Here is an 18,987-nt window from a genome sequence, read left to right as displayed (position 1 = left end):
CTTGCACCTTTTTTGTTTTAATAAATTGTTAATAAAAAGTTCATCTCTCCCGAAGGGTCCTCGAGCAACGTGATTGAGCAATATCGTACCTGCAAGAAGTCAAGCATACTTTTACCATAATCATCACCTCACTCTACTTCCCTCTGTAAGATCCAGAGGGAAAATCAACTGCTGCCAAGGGAGGGCGATGGCAATACGCAGAGAAAGAACAAACTGCACTGTCGTCGACCAGGTCAATCCATTCGCGCGGGGTTGCAGGAAATTTCAAGGAAAGATGTGCAGTAACCGAAGCCTTCAATGCAAACGACCCTACCCGGAAGGTCTGCAGTGGAATTCCGCCCACATTCAGGACCACCGCACACAATTCCTCTACGACTAACAAGTAAAAAAGTTGTCGTTTAAAATTTTTCATTTTACTTAAACAAGACGCTAACCGCAAGAAAAAAAATGATACACTCTAGAACATTGATACTTGGCATGTTCAACAATGTCAAAAGTTATAAAGCTGATTTCGTGTACTGTTGTGACGCCACGCACTGGGGTGATCGTGGTCCAGTGTTAGCAACTGCTGCTTTCGTAAGTGTATGGCTGATAGAGGGAAGATTTTTTGAAGCCACCGGAAACGTGTTTTCCATCAGCCTAAGTATCTATCTTTCTTGTTTATCTTCGTGTTATTTGGCTTATCTCTTGCGCGCGTTTTCTCAGCCTTCGCCTCTAAGGCTGCAGGAGAGAAACTAGCTCGCGCCGTACGTTGGCTTCGCCCTACGCGGGACCACGAAGACAACGCACGCGCTGCTCCTGTGGCGACGCAACCCGTAGGCACCTTGGGGTGGAGGAAAGATTTGCCAATGTTTGCTTAGGTTCGGCGATGTGTTTTCTCTTAGTTCAGGCGCCAAGGTTACCCGGGGTGCTTTGCTAACGGAAGCTAAAATCATTTCACGATTATACGCAGCGAAACTGGCCTTCACTCCTTTTTTTAACTTTGCATTCCTTGCCCCTTTCTCAACTTATGCCGCTTGGCACACTTCTGGAATAAAAAAAGAAAAAAAAAACACTGCATGGTCGATCAGCCAAACTATAGCCAAACCAATCAGATTGTCGCCAGCGGCTTCAACGCCTCCTTTCTTGGTGCTTTCTGTCCATTGTTGATACAAATATAATAGTCGGGTACAACTCAAGAACGATGCCGCAGATGCGCATCAAAGAATGCTCCCCAGCGAATGACGTCGACGAATTTTCATGACGTCGTGGTTAATTCGATTCAGCCGTGGTTTATCTGCTTTCAGCTGCCACCTCCTTGGACGTATTTCTGCATGGCCAAAGGGGACAATCGCGCCAGTGGTGGGAGAGCCTTCTCTGAAGGGTATCTTTCGCTTAGTTCTTTAGTTGTATCTTAGAACTCTTTCTTGATTGCTCTTTTCCGCGACCTTGTTTCTTCGGTGATGGCTGTATATACTCATCACCACACACATTCTTAACGCTACGCCAGTCTACAACGATGGACAAAACCGAGCAAAGAAAAAATGTCACGGAAAAAATTAGGGGAGAGATTGGTATGCATGAAGGGGTGATGCGGGCAGGGGTGGCTCGGCACCGACCCAGCAGATTAGCCCGATTAGACACGGTCTTTTATCAGCGAACTTGAATATTTCAGCCCTGAGCACATTCTGTTTAGCTATCTAGCAGCCTCTGCTCACGTGTCTTCCAAAAGCCGAATTCCGCAGCAAACACTTGCGTGCCCGCTTTGGACTCTTCGATCGCGGACAGCGAGGCGCTGGTCTGTTACCCAATTATGGGGATCATGCACCGCACCCTATTTTGCTGCATGGCATAATGTGATGAGCGGAGAAAGCGTCGAATGCCGACCAAGTAATCCTGGCGGCCATGAAGTTAGAAAAGTGCTTCGAAAACCATGCACACCCTCTCCACATTCCAGTCAACTATGCTGTCAACCACAATGAGGGTCATTGCAGGGACGCTTCCTGATAGCCAGCCATTATTGTAGTGCCTGAACACAAGGCGTATTATATTTTTTGTCCACAACGATATTGTAAGGTTACAGGATTCTATACACAACACTGAGGGTTGCTATGCGAACAACATATCTACGCAATGTAGTGGCAATACACTCTGTCTCGAAGGAAGGAAAGGTTCTCTATAAAAAAAAAAATACATTTCAGCGTTTTTTCAAGCAGTGCGCAAGTGATGCTCCTCTGCTAATCAGGACGCCCATGTTTTTCCCGTTTCAATATTACATGCGCCCTATAGTCACCACAAAAGTCGCACTGAACGTCTTACTTAAAGACGTGGTTTAGTTTGCGCTGTTATTCTCCTGTTATCAAGAAAATTATCGATGCCAACTCGATCAGCCTGCAGATCTCAAAATTGATGCAAAAGGGCTGTGTAAGTTGATGCAGGTAAAAATGAATTAGCTTTTTCTTCTTATGGAAGGCGCAATAAATAGTGGAAGTCCGAAGTATGCACGCACTGCCACAAGCTAGTCGCAGTCATATGCCCGCAGCGTGAAAAGGCCCATCCCGATTATTTTTGTTTTTTCCTGATAACGTCGGCTGTCACATTCGGATATCGTCGGTGCAAAATCTTCAGGAACCTAAGCCAATGTCTTTGCTAACAGTTCGGACACCTCTAGCACGTCATTTGCGAGCAGTTATAACGTTAATGCGTGCTTCGGCGGAACATGCTGCGTTTGGTAAGGTGGACAGCAAAAAAGCCACTCATCCAGAATGCAGCGCGTCTCCGGCTTTCGTGTGTGGCCCCTTAGAGACGTCAGGCACGTCTAGCGATGGTGGAAGCGCGGATAAATTGGGCCGGTGGTGCATAAAACTGGCGCATAGCTCCTGGCAATCCACCCTTCCCTGTGCAGAGAGGAGTGTACAAATGCCGTCTTTGGCGGGTTTTCCATCGATGTTTTTTTTTTTTTTGCGGAAAGCTGGGTTTTAGGTTTCGGCAACTCCGCAGTTGCATTGGTGCCATATTTTCATTAGTACCTCACAGCGTGCGTAGCGACTAGTCTTCGATCTGCTACGTACACGTGACATACGCGACACTAGAAGAGGCAGGCACGTTTGCAGTAGAAAGCCCGCGCCTCCTCCCCACCAAAATTGAGATCACTTCGGGCTCCGCGGCATTGAATCTGGCAATGGGGCGCAGTTTGCCCATAATCCATTAGGCAGGTTGCCACCTTCCACTGACACTGTGCGCAATGTACTTGCAATCCATTGGGCAGGTTCTGTCACGAGGTGTCATGGCCTCTCTCGACCAAACTGGCAAATACATGGAAACTTTCAAATTTTACAATGCTCTCTCATTGGTAAACTGGAATCAAGTGAACCTAAAAATGCCATCAGGGAACTGACCAATATAACAAATTCGTAACGGAGAAGCACTAAATATTTGCGAGCCAACAGCCTAAATTGTATCAGATTGATAAACTAACAAGGAAATATCACGGTACAGTCACGAGCGTGTAACGTGGATGCATGAAGCATGGCCTGCAAGGTGGAGCGTTTTTCCGGGCCATTCGTCTGCGTTGACGGCAGCGGAGCGTTTTTTGCCGTAAGAGGGGACGTTTTTACCAAATCATCGGGTTCTGGCGGAACAGAAAAAAACGTCGACGCCGGGAGAGGGTAGCGACAGAGGGCCAATGAGAGCCGGAGCGGACGTCACGTGATTCTGGACGGAGCTGCGCCGGTGCACCCGGCTGCATGAACCCGGCCGAGGGAGACGCGCTCGCGAGCCTTCTGCGCGCGAGAGCCAGCGGCTTCACTTTGGTTCCTGCGCGTCGGTCTGATTTCAGTTTGTTGGCGGCGCGCGCATCGCACAACTGGGCGGCAAAAACAAACGCCGCTTAACTGCTGACCATACGGGAGTGAATTCGTCGGTGCGGGCGTCGGGCGCGCGACGCGATTTCACGGGCATTTCGTTCATTCATTCATTGAAAACTTTGATCAACCAAAAAGGTTGCGTTGTCACCACCGTGGATGCGGTGTTGGGTCCAGGCGATGGCCGCGGCTTCGTGCCTGCAGGCGACCTCCAGCGCCCAATCCACCACCAGCCCCTGAACTTCAGGTTCAGAGCTGGTTACCGCAGTCTCGCAATGTTCTTTTTTGCTAATATGCCATTCTCGCTTAGGCCTAAGCCTGGGGCTTCCGTACAGCATATGTGCAAGGTTTCCTTTGGATCCTTACACATGGGGCACTATAGTTTAGAGTTAGCGGGCTACATTAGCTCTTCTGTGTGGGCTATGAAATGTGCCTGTTTGAAGTTGCCTCCAAACAACCTGTTTCTGTTTATTTAGTGACGTATGAGGGATATATTAATCTCTGTTGTTTGCAGTAGGTTGTAATCTAATGGGAAAAAACGCTCCCTGCGGGCCACGCTTGACCGTTAGCTGTGTAGTAGCAACAAAAAAAGAAGCAGGGCGACGGGCCGGGGGAGGCTTGTACCCATTCTTGTCTGTCCGGTGGTGGGGTTCTAACCAAGCACCTACAGCAGCCGAGGCGGACGCCCAGTTGACTAGGCAGCCAGTCGCATTCCCGGCTTCCGTGTTTACGTTAAACATGAAATTGCACGGAGAGTTGATTTCTAGATAAAGATCTCCGATAGTGCTCACCTGACAGCGCCATCACATTTCCGAACTTCTCGCCCCTCTATTTTTCCACAGGATAGGGTGGAACTGTCGGCGTATAGCCTAAATATATGGCTATTTGTCCAGATTACTCTGTAAATATATGCTGGCGTCCTGGGTCAACAGATCTAAATAGAATGATAAATAACGGCGCAGGGGCATGACGGCTAAGAAGCGATTTGCTGGTGGTTTGCGTCATGTCAAATCCAGCAGAGATCTGCGGTCTAACGAGACACGTGCAGGCATTAATCTTGGTGGATGTCAAGGCTTTATTACAAATTTACGGGTAAATTAAGGCAGCACTTCTTAATATTAGGAAATATAAGGAATACCAGAGAAAGGCAACGATGGGGCTCGGTAAAACAGACACACTGAATACTGAAACACTGAGTACCAAAGCACAAAACATGAACTAGTTCCTTGCTGTGGCCTTGAAAACAGACACATTACTAATAACATAACAGTAGGTTGTCTCGGAGATATCGACACACGTGGCCCTGTATTATATCACCTTATGCAGAGCGAGTGTTCAGTAGAAGGCAGCCGACTCCGATGGGGGTGGTACCGGAGATCCACGCAATAAATCCGTCGACGCGGAAGCGCCGTCGTCAGCTCCACTGCTCTTTGAGCTCGCAGAAGCCGTGGAAAGCTTACCAGTACGGGTGGCAAGGCAGCTGTCCACGTCCACCCGCTCCATAACACTTTTTCTCTCTTCGGAGGTAGGCGGGTTCAGTGCCGCGAGTATCTGGCTAAGCTCCTCCATGGCGTCTGATACTGGTCTGGAAGCAGAACCAGCCGCCGCGGGACGACCGGCGCCGTTCTGTTGAACGCAACCAACGGCGCCGACGACCCTGTGTTCTTGGCTCCCATAGTGACCAGAGATGCAGGCATACTCGCCGCTGCTTTGACCTGGGTGCGCAAAGTAGCGATCTGTGAAGACGCCCATGGCGGGCATATCTTGTCTCGGGGTGTTCCCGAAGCGGAAGCGGCTGTTCAACTCGGAGTGCTTCAGGACGTTCTTCAGCAGATCCTGGTACGGACAGCCATACTCGACATTGTAACAGTGGGCACGCATCATCAGCAATAATTCGGGGTGAATGCTTACTACACTACACACGTTGTACATCGACATGTGCGCTCCGTCCTTTGGGCACGTAATGTAAGAATCCGCACCGTCATCAGCGAGAGGCCCGGACGACTTCGTGGCCATCTGTAGGCAAAGTTCGCACATGTTGTGGCCGCACGGAAGAAAATTTGGATTCGCCGGCAACTTCTCGCATATTGAGCACAACACGCAGCGGAGTATATATATAGTGATTATTTATTTAAAATAACAAAAAGGAAGGTAAAAGATGTTTGCTCACCCCGGCATCTGCCATCACTAAACGGCGGCACCTGAGCTGGGGTAGCGGAAATATAGGATAGCAGGCAGTTTGAAGAAGTGAAACAAAAGAGGTGAGGGGATAGCAGGAAAGAGATAGGGGTGAGGGCATATATACACTATTTACAAGTCAAATGTTCCGGCCGCGCGCGTTCAGCCAAAAAGTATTTAGAGGGTGTTGGTTCAGCCGCCGCGGCCGCCGGGTGGGAGAGGGGGGTGTCGCCGATGAGGAGGCGGCCTGCTTCGTTGGGCAGGAGGCGGCCGGCTGCGTTGGGTCGCCGCGTCGTCTCCAAGGGGGAGGTGCCCGTGACGTCGCCGCCAGGCGCCGCCTGGAATGCAGATGGCTGCGCGCGTGCGCCAACAAACCGAAACCACCGCGACACACGCGCACAGCACTTGTTCACAACAGCTGGTGTGGGGCGGCCAGCTGTTTTAAGCGTCCGAGGTAGCACAAGCGGAGCGTTCCGTCACTGCCTAACACTACCTGGCGCAGAACAGACGGGACGTCAGGCCCGTCTGTTCGAGAAAAGCACACAAGCTCACCATTGTTCGCTCACGGGTACGCGCACTGCCCTGCGGCCACAACAGCGTCTTGAGCGAGTCTGGTAGGATGCCCAGCGCCCTGTAGGCCGCGAGCATATCACGACGAGCGTCGGCGAACGCGGTGCAGCGAAGTAGCAGATGTTCCAGTGTCTCCACTGCACCGCATCTAACACACACTTCGCTCGTCGCTAGTCCGTGGCGCACCCGTCGGTCCCCAGGCCACACGCAGCCGATGCGCGCGCGGAGGATCATTGCGCGTTGCGCCCGCGAGAGGGCGCGGCAGCCGTTGATGCTTGGAATGCGCTCACCTCCCGCGATGCGTGGGTCGGGGTGCTGCTGTCGGAGATGAGCAGCGGAGTATGGGCTGCGCGAACTTGACCGGCCGGTGGTCGAGGTTGGTGCCGAAGCCTTAGAGCGTGCACCAGTTGCCGCATACCCGTGACCTCTCCTCGTCGATCCTCCTCGGCCGCTCGTACTGTATCCCTGCGGAGTGTAGTCGCTGAGTAGGGAGGTGCCTCCTGTTTCGCGTGCACATCATGTCCTTGCTGTCGTTGTGGGTCCTGTCACCGACGACGCTGGAATTTTCTTCCAGTGATGGACGAACGGTGCAATGATTATCCGGCACCAATACCACGCTCGAAAAGAGCACGCAACCCGAATTTCCAATAAGGTTTTTGTCTGCATCGGTATGCATTACTGGGACGATCGCTACCCACGTTCACCACTGCGCAGTAGCTCCCGAGAAAGATTTATGCGAGAAGGCAGAGAAAGACAACGCAGATGCGCCCCTGGACTCTGTCATCGTTGGCGTGGCTCTCGCGCGGGGGCTGCTGGGATGGTTACCTGACAGATAAGAGAGTGTGGGGAAACATGGAAGTAGACAAGATGACCAAAACAGATAAAGCCCTAACGAAAAGCGAGCCTTTTGCGATAGAAAGGAACATGATAATGGTGAAATAGGGAGGCCATCAGGCAGATAAGGAGCAGGAAGACCTGTTGCCATCAGCCTTGGGCGTTTTGCGATTACTTTTTCGTGGTTTTCTAAGGCAGTCTTTGTGGCTGATCTAGCATTTTCCTTTTTCTCCATTGATGCCACCTGTTGAGCCTGTTCTTCCAACGCCCCGTCGCTTCCCTAGGCGTCTCTCCAGCAATGAGACAAGTATAGAGTTAACTTTCGCGAGTCTAAATTCTGGTTACGGCACCAGTTACTATTTCCTGCCCCCTCTCGGTTGGCCTTTTGGAGCTCGTATCGGTCGCTCATCCCGAGCAATGGATGAGGATGACACGCTGTCCTGTGGTCGATTACACGGCGGTTAGCAGTAGGAAGAGCCTTCGGGTCTTTGTCCGCTCATCCGGCGACACGTTGCCGGTTGGGGCAGCCAACCAGGCGCTCACGCATCGGGTGTGCCTTCTCCGCTGACAGTCAAAGGAATTTCTTCAACGGAAAAAATTAATCGGCCCCCTGCGACTCTGGCAAGGCAGTTCGGGGTGGTTGTGCCCATTTCCCACGGCTTGGGGCAGTCCTGAAACGCGTGATGAACTGTCATTGTTCTACCCCTCTTGCAAGGCCGGTCGGCAGGGGATGAGTCAGCACCAGAGCCGAAAGGATTAGCGCGGGCGTCGTGCCTCTCAGTAAACTCCCTCTACTTCCCAAGGAGACCACCACTACCGGAAAAAAAAATAGAGAAATGGGGGGGAAGGATCCCCCGGCGCGGTGTGACTCTAACTTAAAAGCTAAATATTTTTACAGCTTTTCCAGTCTGGTTGAGTTCGAAGACTTATAACAAACCATATCTCCAACCAAAAATATTTACTTTCATCCTCCATACTTAAAGACGCCAGCTACTGCCCCAGTCACCCCTGATGAAGGAGCCGAGCCGCCTTCGAAACGGTGGGTTTGAAATTAAGTTTTTTGCTTGGAAATGTGCAGTTTATTATAAGGATTCTATCTTAACACACGGCATACCACAAAATGGGCAAGCCACGGGGCCAACAGACTCCACGCTGCTGCGTTCAGCTTCCTGACGATTTCGTGGGCGAAAGGACGCCCCACACACGCAGCAGATTCCGAGAAGAATGAGGCGTCGCCCTTTTTCGCAGGCGCCGACCGCGGTCGAGCAGGGTTGAAAAAAAGACGGTGACGTCGACCCACTTGCGCTACCGTGGGCTTTCGGAATCGGCGATTATTTTGTCCCTTCAGAAAAGCTGCGTAAATTTTACCTGGATGCAAACATTTCACCTAGCTGCTTTGCAAGGCAATATACAATTTCCCTACCAACCTGTACATGATGCCAATTCTGAAGTAGAGTAAGCAGATTTGCCGTTCATCATTATTTAACTTTCAACAAAAAGAAAGTACTGCAGACTACACCACTCGACGGTGATCAGCCTTGATTCATTTCACTCTACTATAGGGCACTTCGAGTCTTTTAATATTTCACTTACTTGTAGCTGGGATGTCCGGCATGTGTGAACGACTATTTATTTTGTTTGTTCCTCCCGGGCGTTTCAGCGTGCGAGTCATACCCTGGTCGTTCTGCAAGATATTTGCGTGAAGTTCTTATATTAGAATATGCTTTTCAGCAGATAAAAAAAATGCTATCAATCATCGATAAATAAGGCGTACTAATGTTAATATTTCCGAATACTCATCGAATACGAATATGAAGAAACAAATGCCTCCCAATGCCGACTATACATGAACAGTGGTAGAATCGTTAGACAGGGCAATAAAAATAAATAAATAAAGCACCCTGTCTTTAACGATATAAAGATAAGAGGTAAAGGTGGAGAGACAAGAGTCTTAATGATGCGGTGTCGCCCGAGGTAGACTGTCGTGAGCTCAATACCCATAGCCAAAAAAAGAAAGAAAGAAAGAAAGGCAGGAATGCGTTTTGAATTGCGAGTACACAAGGAGACCATGCCCCAACCCCTTTTCCTTATCCTTGTCTAGTGCCAGACCCACTTCGCGACTCAAGTATGACTGCACGCAAGCTCCTCGATTGTTCTATGGTTGATGCCAAAATTGTTACTCGGGCGTTTAACATCAACCCAATGCTAAACGAAAAAGCCTCCACTTCAAATTTCATCTTTATATTGCACACCATGCATTTCGTGCTGGTTAGAGCACTTAAATAAACCGCGATAAGCCACTCTGAACAACAGGGGGTTTGTTATCACACATGTTTCACTCAGAAGCCATCACTATGGAGCACACAAAAAAAGAAATATGCTTTATGTTTTCGTAATGCCTGCAGCGCAGGCGATGCATGAAGACTTAACGGGGGCGCCAGCAGGAGTCCACTGCTATATATCGCCACATTGCAACCAATCAACTGTCTACACATATACATGCTCCTTAGACCTCGCGTAAGATTATTATGCAAATATCCTTTTTCACGACATTATGAAGGAGATCTTCAATTTTGCAGCTCCCAGTGCTCTCAAGTAGTCACATTTCAAGAACTTCCATGCAATGCAGGCCTTCCATGCAATACCAGGACCAGGCGATGCACAAACGCCATTCTCAGTTGATTTCTTCTCGTATTTCGCGTGCATCATGGACAGCCTGCGGATGCTCATGGTAAGCCCCTGAGGTCCTTCCTAGATCTACCTGCCATGATTCCCATCATGGCAGCTATCCGGCTCCAGCGTTCAGGCGCGTCACCTCCTACATGCGCTGTCAAAAACTGCACGAGCTAAAACGGAGTCGGCATCAACCCGAGAAACGCCCGGCACCTGCTTTGCGTGTGCCATCTCCGCGCTTGCGCCCGTCAGCAGCAAAGCTGGAATCTTCGCCGCTGCTTAGACCCGCCGCGGTGGCTCAGTGGTTAGGGCGCTCGGCTACTGATCCGGAGTTCCCGGGTTCGAACCCGACCGCGGCGGCTGCGTTTTTGTGGAGGAAAAACGCTAAGGCGCCCGTGTGCTGTGCGATGTCAGTGCACGTTAAAGATCCCCAGGTGGTAGAAATTATTCCGGAGCCCTCCAGTACGGCACCTCTTTCTTCTTTCACTCCCGGCTTTATCCCTTTCCTTACGGCGCGGTTAAGGTGTCCAACGATATTTGAGACAGATACTGCGCCATTTCCTATCCGCAACACTAATTATTATTATTCGCCGCTGCTTTGTTTTTCCCGGCAGATGGGGCGATGTTTGCAGATGTCCTTCACAGGAATGTCGCGTTGCAGTGCAGTGGTAACGTCGTGCAGTGGTAACGGTAGTCCCTCTCGTAGTATTCCTGGATGCACTTAAACTGACCCTGGCACGAGCAGCCGTATACACTCGAGGTTCAAGCATTTGATGCGCAGACCCAGCACGTACTCGGGGCTGATGTGTATTACTTGGGCTTCGTGACACCTGAACATGACCCTATCCTCCGGGGAGTTTCTTCTGTATGCCGCATAGGAGAGGCCTCTGAGAAATTTAACCCTTTGCAGGCGGAAACCAAGAGGCACTTGCACTAGGTGAGGCCCCAGGGCATGACTTCCGGCCTCCCCGGCACTTGCTCTCACGCCAAGGACGCCCACACTCTGGGTATACTTGCTGGAACGTGATCGGGTGGTGGGTGAAGAAAGCGCCGAAACCGATCAGCACACAACGGCGGTCACGTGATCAAAACCGCGCCTCCTCAATGTTCGGCTTGCCGCACTCGTAGCAGATTGTTTAGAGGGCGAAATTTTACAGCGAAGCTATATACCTCTACCCTGCACGGAAATATTCGTCTCCTTGTCGTCAGCAGAAAACGCCAGGCCAAAAATTTAATTCTACTCCGATTGTGGAAGAGTACCCAACAGCATAGAATTGCCAAAAATTGATTTGTACTGTGATTGGAAAAGTACCACACAGCATAGAAATCTTATGTCATGATGATCATAAAGAACTCAGAAATATAAAAATAAAAATACATCAACAAAACATAAAATAAATAAAACAAATACAAAAGAAACAAACAAATTAAAAATTGAAAAAGAAATGAAATATAAATGTATGCATAAAAGGTAAATCTGTTTTGAAATCACGCATACAGCAAACAGCTCAGTACTCGTTTTAATTCCCGCCCGCTGAGTTTGACTGACGAAGTGCTTATGCACGTGGGCCCACCTTTCTGTATGTGAAATCCTTCTATAACTTCCCTTTCCATTCGATCTCTGTCTCTGCCGATAAAGTTTGCCTCTTCCAGCACCGGTCCGCAATCTTGACAATCTCTGCAGTGATCAGGGAGGTTTCCCCTTTCATTGTTTTTTTATTGTCCGTATGAGTTCAATCGCTCTCTCATTGAAACAACAACCGGTCTGCCCAATGTAGACACGCCGACACTTGAGCGGTATCTCATAGATGACTTTAGACCTGCAATCCGTATAACGCTGCCTATGCTTGATAGCACACCTTGGGGGTCGTTTGTCGATCATGGAGCATATCTTGCCAAGCTCACATGGTGCTGAAAACACCACATTCACATCATAACTACCCTATCTTCTTGATGTTGTGTGCTATTTTGTGCAAATACGGAATCATCGCCATAGGCTTCTAATCTCGCTGCTTGCTTGATTGAGCACCGCTCGAAGCGAGTTTAGACTTCTGCCGCAAGGCTTCACAAACACCGGTTATGACAAGGCAGGGATAACCAGCTTTGTTTAATCTCTGAAGTTGCTTATCAAAGCCAGCCTGCACACAGTGATAACATGATTTTTAGAGAGCGGCGTGTAAGCACGTCATGGCAATACTTCGTTTCACCAGCTTAGAATGGGCACTGCTGAACGGCATGAGGCTTTTCTTGAGGCGGGGGTAACACACCCAATACACATGATCTACGCCAGTGAAATCAAACTGAACGAAGCTGTTGCTGATGTTCTTAACATTTTTAGAGACAATTCCCAAGGCCTCACCTTCACTTGGGAACTGCCGCAAGGGGGCAAGATTCAGTTTCTGGACGTTCAGTTTGATTTCACTGGCATAGATCGCGGAGTTGGGTGCACAACCCCCGCTCCAAGAAAAGCCTCATGCCGTTCAGCAGTGCCCATTTTAAGCTGGTGAAACGAAGTATTGCCATGACGTGCTTACACACCGCCCTCTCAAAATCATGTTATCACTGTGTGCAGGCTGGCTTTGATAAGCAACTTAAGAGATTAAACAACGCTGGTTATCCCTGCCTTGTCATAACCGATGTTTGTGAAGCCTTGCTGCAGAAGTCTCTTCGAGCGGTGCTCTATCAAGCAAGCAGCGAGATTAGAGGCCTGTGGCGATGATTCCGTATTTGCACTAAATAGCACACATAATCAAAAAGACAAGGGTCGTTATGGTGTGAATGTGGTGTTTTCAGCACCATGTGAGCTTGGCAAGATATGCTTCATGATAGACAAACGACCCCCGAAATGCTCTATCAAGCATAGGCAGCGTTATACGGATTGCAGGTCTAAAGTCATCTATGAGATACCGCTCAAGTGTCGGCGTGTCTACATTGGGCAGACCGGCCGTTGTTTCAATGAGAGAGCGATTGAACTCAAACGGACAATAAAAAAACAATGAAAGGGGAAACCTCCCTGATCATTGCAGAGATTGTCAAGATTGCGGACCGGTGCTGGAAGATTCAAAGTTTATCGGCAGAGGCAGAGAGCGAGTTGAAACGGAAGTTATAGAAGCATTTCACATACAGAAAAGTGGGCCCAAATGCATAAGCACTTCGTCCGTCAAACTCAGCGGGCATGAATCGGATTATATAGATGGTCATGTGTAGATCTTGTCGTTTAATCTTGCTATCAGGTTCGTAAATTTTTCATGCCTTGTTCAGTGACTAGCAAACCTCTGGTTTTTATGCGTAAATGTCCTGGCTATGATAACGCACTGATGGTGACAATGTCTGGTGTTTAAAGGTGGTGTTTTCCGCAATAAACTCAGTTGGTAACAGGCGCTCTTTCAGTCTTTGTGTCTTATTGTGTTCGTTCTCTTGCGCCCTTCAACTTTATGATGAACCAACTAGCCCAACAGCAAGTACTTCTCCGTATCCTCGGTTGCTGCACTGTCAACCGGGGTGGCATTGATTGCGGGAACTATTTATGATAACCAGGCGTCATTGTGCTCACAGAATTCAAGGTGTGTTATTATTATGTCAACAACCATATTTAGTGGTAACGAGATTATATACCCTAAAATACAGATCGCTATACTAACAAAATTTTTCTTGTGTTTTCCTAAAATCCGCGTTTCTTTTGCGTATATTTTTCCAATTTACGGTTTTTTGCGCAATATTGAAGCATTTTAAGAAGTATGCCGCTCATCTAGTGCAGACGGCACATTTTCTTCCGCAGAAGACGATCTTATAAGAGAATCGGAGTGCGTGCGTATTAGGGCTCACCGCCGGCGGCCGATTTACTCAAGAGGAACGACGATGCCGCCACCTCTCGGTCAACCTTACAGCGAATAGGTGGCATTGTTTCTATCCTGTTTCCTTCTCCCACCTCTAAGCTTTGCCACCTCCCAAATGAAGCGGGTGACAGTGTGATCTGTTATCGCCGATGACGACCGTGGTGCGATACTGAGGAGCAAGCTAATATGTGCTGGCGCTCTAAAACAACCTAATAAATACTAGAATGAATACTAATGGCACTGTTCGCAGTCCATGCGAAAGGGAGATCCGCTCCTGAGGCTTCTCGCGAGCTCTACTTTGACCCGAGCATGGACGAGTCTTAAGCCCGTTTCACATGCAAGCGAACCGCTCGCGAACTCCGCCGCCGCGGCGCATACACCCTCTCTCAAGCGGCGGAGGAAGCCCCAGCGGCTTGAGCGGCGAGGTTCGGGCAAGTTGGAAATTTTCGCGGCGGCGACGCGGCAGCACCGCATCTCAACCAATGACCGCCCGGCAAGGGTGGCTTGACTGGCCCGGCGTTGCCACGCGAGTTTGTACGCCGCACGTACGAACTTTTGCTTAGGAAAGAAATTGTATAAAGCGCTGTTTAATGCTTAAAACGCAATAATAATATTTATTTAAATAAACTATGAAAAGAAATGACAAAATAATGCTTTTATATTACGTTTTTTTTGTGTTTGCAGGCCACCAAAACCGGTTGCTGGCGCATACCTTTTGCCAGCAACATTGGTTTTCGCAGCGGTGGGTGGGAAACGCGGAGCGGCGATGCATGTGAAACGAAAGCTCGCGAACCGCTTCGCAGCGCCGCGCCGCTGTTCGCTCTGTTCGCCAATTCGCTTGCATGTGAACCGCCCTTTACACGAACTTTCGAAGCACGTGCGAGGGTCGGTCATACTTTTGTCCTCGTAAAATTCTTCCTTTCGTTTTCTTTATTTCCTTAGCATGCACAAACACCGTTCAACCGGCTCCGACATTCTGCTTGGGTCAGACACCTCTTGCAAGAACAAGTGTTCTTATCGGAAATAGCGAAAATCTCTTATGGCTCATGTGCGGTCTTTGTACGCGCTGCTTTAGTGGAAAGGGATTACTAATACTTCAAGGTGTTGTGACATATCATTTGTCAGAGTCAAGCTGTTTATTTCATGTTGTTTGCAATGCATCTCGGAACAAACGGCCAGAATATAAGCTCATTTGGTGCAGCAAGTAGTTTGTAATTGACTTTTTGAAATTTCTCCTGGACCGTGTGGCAGTCAGGCAACACTGGCGTTCTCGCGTTCCGTGACGACATAAGCCAACGGTCACGCCCTTGCTCGTGACTGAACGGCTGAGCTTGTTCGTTTTTTCCGGCTAGAGGTGCGGAGGGGTGAAGGAGGGAAGCTAAAGAGATCATGCCCACGCAAGATAGACGAAGGCCTTTATACATCCTTTTTCTGTCCAGCTTCTGCCGTGTCTCGGCGACTCCACCACAGTGTGCAACGGCGGGACTCAAGAAGGAGCGCACTCTGCTCGGCACCGACCTCGCGTGCACGTACGCAGCTGTGCAGCAGACGACGGCGTTGTCGGGTCATGGCGTCACTCAGGATGCTTCAATATGGCCGTCCCGGCTGCAGGGAGAGGGAATGAGACCAGATAACTTCCAACAGCAATTTGTAGCTCAAATGCGCGCCTAGAGCCCTCCTTCTTTTTAAGCACGCATAATAACGTCGTGGCTTGCAGCTGCAACGTAAAAGCTAGATTTGTTGGTAGACCATGTCATGATCCCTTCAACACATAACTTGAGCTGAGGTCACTGAAAGGAATTACTGGATACGCTTGCACCATGTTTACGAACCACCAGCTCCCGAAGTGCGCACGCTGCGCCGTCCCACTATGAATGTGAGCGCAATATTTCGTGGCTCCAAGAGCAGCGGTAGCCACGGAGCAAAACTTTCGGCGAATGCAAACTGTTTCTCGCCACGGAATATCCCAGAGGATCAGTGCAAGCGAAAGAAGGCGCGCTGAACCCAAAACAATGAAGCTTTCGTGTGGCTCACATTAAACACCCCAACTACTACACAGCGCGAACCGCAACTTCCCAATGAGTGGGCGCGCACTTCACAACAGGCAAATGCGCAGTTCCGACTGTCGACAGTGTGATAATGGCGAGACAAGGAAAGCTTCACTGATTAACCTGGTTGTTAGCGTTGAAATGAAGACAACCAAAGTAGCTCGAGGATGCAAATATAAACTGAGACATCGCGCTGCTGCTTGGATGCAACGCCAACCGGAACAATTCCGCATGACGCCATCGCAGAGCGAGAAACGGCGCAGGGAAAAGAGGCGAGTTCAGGCAGAAATCAGGAAATCGCATGCCGAGGCCAAAACTGCGGGGACAGCGAATGACCGTGCGGCTAAATTCTACATGCCGACGCAGCTGACCGAAGGAATCAACACCATTGTGAGCAGCGTTTTATCGACGAGAAAGCAAAAAAAGCAACTAACGTTTAAATAAATTCAAGATGGTTCTTTGCGTTTCTTCGGAGGGGCACAGGACCTCTCCAAAACTGAATTCGGCGGTGTTGAAGGAGCAGACGATGATTGATGCCAGATGATGGAGACAAAGAGAAAATATATTTACAGGATGTGCAAGGGCAAACTGTGTTACAAGTTGAGTCACACAGACAGTCAAACTGTAACCTAAAAGAAAAGATCTCACAAAGAGAAACTCGAGAAGACCTCCTTACTCATCGACACGAGGTTAGAGTCTAGGTCTCTAGAATTACGTGCCACTGCACGGAGCCTCCAGCTCAACTAGACAAGGCTGCCCTCCAATGATTTTAAATGCAATTTTAAAGCTTTTCAAACAAAGAAGGTAGGGCGGCCATATTTCGAGGCCCGCCCGATAACCAATGCAGGTAGCCACAGCCCCTGAAGGTAGTACCCAACTACGAGCCCGGGGCTCGGCTAAAGAAAAAGAAACATACACAGAAAACATTCTGAAACCCCTCTCCTGGGGGGGGGGGGGGGGAGTTCTCGGCCTTATTGCTTGATGTTTTCCCCTTCCCTGCCGCACCCGCGCGTCGCCTCTCAAAGGATGAAACGTTGTTTTTTTTTTCACCTAATTGGCGGGGCCACTGACCCACTGGCTCGCCGCAGGAATATCAGACGGCGGAGAATCGCGATGCTTCGGTGCCATCGACAATGCGAAAAAAAAGTGAGAGAAAAAAGGGCCCCATCGCGGGATGCGATGTGGTTCGCATTCTGCCGCCGTGGGAATGCTGCCTAAGACCAAGCGGCACCACGTGCTCGTGGTGCGCGCCTCGCATGCTTTCTTGGCGCGCTTAACAAAGCCAGGTGTCTTCGGCCGTCACAGCGGTGCTGTTAAGCAGCCAGTGCCTCCTGCGCCTTTGCCACTGCTTGCGCGGGTAGGGGAAGGGGGGGAGGGTCACGCGGGTTGGGGGGAGCATAGACCCGAGTCCCGCAGTGGCCGCAAGCTAAGGGAAAAACAAAATATGCGCTTCGATGAAGCGCGGCCTTACAATTTAAATAATAAAGCCTCGGGGTCAGTTCATTTCTGCTCAAAGAGCTTAGAAGTAATGTTTTCCATTGACCCTTCGGAATAGGAGTACTCGGTCATTCTCGAACTGCCTTACTGACAAGCTCTCCCCCACGAACTAACGAAGGAAGTGTACGGTAATAGTAGTCTGTACGCATTCATTTGAGGTTACAAAAGAAGCTGGTAATGTTGCCATGCAAGTCCAGGAAGAGACCAGCGCCCGATCTCTTGTCTGCACCCAGAGTTCTTGAGGGGCCCCGATGTTCTCGCACTCCCGAACCTTTTCCTGGCTCCGAACACGCACTGATAGGATGGAGCGTTTTTTTATGGCCTCGTGAAAGGACTCCACTTCCATCATAAAAAGGTAAAAACAGCGAAGGGGTCGGCCGCTGCACCAAAACACCTGTGTTTATTCGTGCACTTGTCGATAAGCGCGAGCGGCAGCAAACCAGTTAGTAAACATAACCGCCGGAGCAGCTATCTGGCTGACGTGACACCACGTGCATGCTATCTATAGGTAAGGCTTAATATTCCCAGCTTACGTTAAACATGCAGCTGGACGTGGAGTTAACTGCTCGATAAAGATGCTTTCGACAATGCTCGCCAGACGGCGCTATCACCATGCTGTTCTTTTCGTCCATATAGCCTTCCACTGCGTAAGGTGGTCAACAGAGTAATACCCCTGTCACACGGGCACTCTAAAGGCACTTTGAACTAATGCTCCTTTACGCTCCCAAAGGAGCACTACTTCAAGGGAGTTCGTCCGTGCTACACGGTCGCGGAACGACCTTCGCAAGAACTTTTTAGCGCCCTCATTGGCGAAAAGCGTTATTTAAATTGCAAACCTCACTGTACATATAAATACATAAATGTCACATTTTTTTAGTAAATTAGTTTTATAACCGTTTATGTTAAAGCTAGAGTCACTGCAGCACGGCGATAAGCAGGGGCGGCCATTTTGTTGTTTATCATTGTTGCCAGATTGCCGCTTCGGCGACCTCGCCGCTAACTTTGGCCCGGCCATTTTGTAAACAACGCTGTTAGCCACCCTGCGCTGCGGCGGGGATCGTAGCCGTACAGCATGGAAAGCGGAAAGCGCATGAAGCGTTTTCCATCATTCTGCGAGTTGAAACAGCCAACAACGCAGCAAAACGGCATCCTCGTATGCTCTTGCGCAGCTGAAATGCTGCGAGGCGCGGAATCCCTGGTCACTGAGTCGGTCACCGGCAGCACTCGCAGCACTAGGACTACCATAGTTGCCCGACTGAAAACGCATAAGCCACAAAATGGCAGCCCCCATGAACCGTCGCAGTGTAAACAATTATCACGTGATGCAAACTGACCAATGATCGTGGCGGCGGCACAGAACAATAAGAGAAAAGAGTGCCGGTACTCTAAGTCTTTATTTAGGGACTCTAGTTAAAGCAATGCAATTTTAACTGCAATAATGACATGATTTTCCAAGTACAGAGCATAACATCACAGTGCTGGCCACACTGAGCCCAAATGGCTCGTATA

General features: G+C 49.5%; 1 pseudogene; it reads right to left on the bottom strand.

Annotated features, from left to right (window-relative positions):
- LOC144105721 (uncharacterized) overlaps window positions 1-9,102 on the bottom strand; it is a 501,375-nt pseudogene extending 492,273 nt beyond the window's left edge.
- Window positions 9,103-18,987: the final 9,885 nt, after the last annotated feature.

This window comes from Amblyomma americanum, chromosome 1 (assembly GCF_052857255.1).
Source record: "Amblyomma americanum isolate KBUSLIRL-KWMA chromosome 1, ASM5285725v1, whole genome shotgun sequence".
Taxonomy (NCBI): Eukaryota; Metazoa; Arthropoda; class Arachnida; order Ixodida; family Ixodidae; genus Amblyomma; species Amblyomma americanum.
The sequence above is the reverse complement of the archived record's forward strand: the minus strand, read 5'-3'. Positions and strand labels throughout refer to the sequence as shown.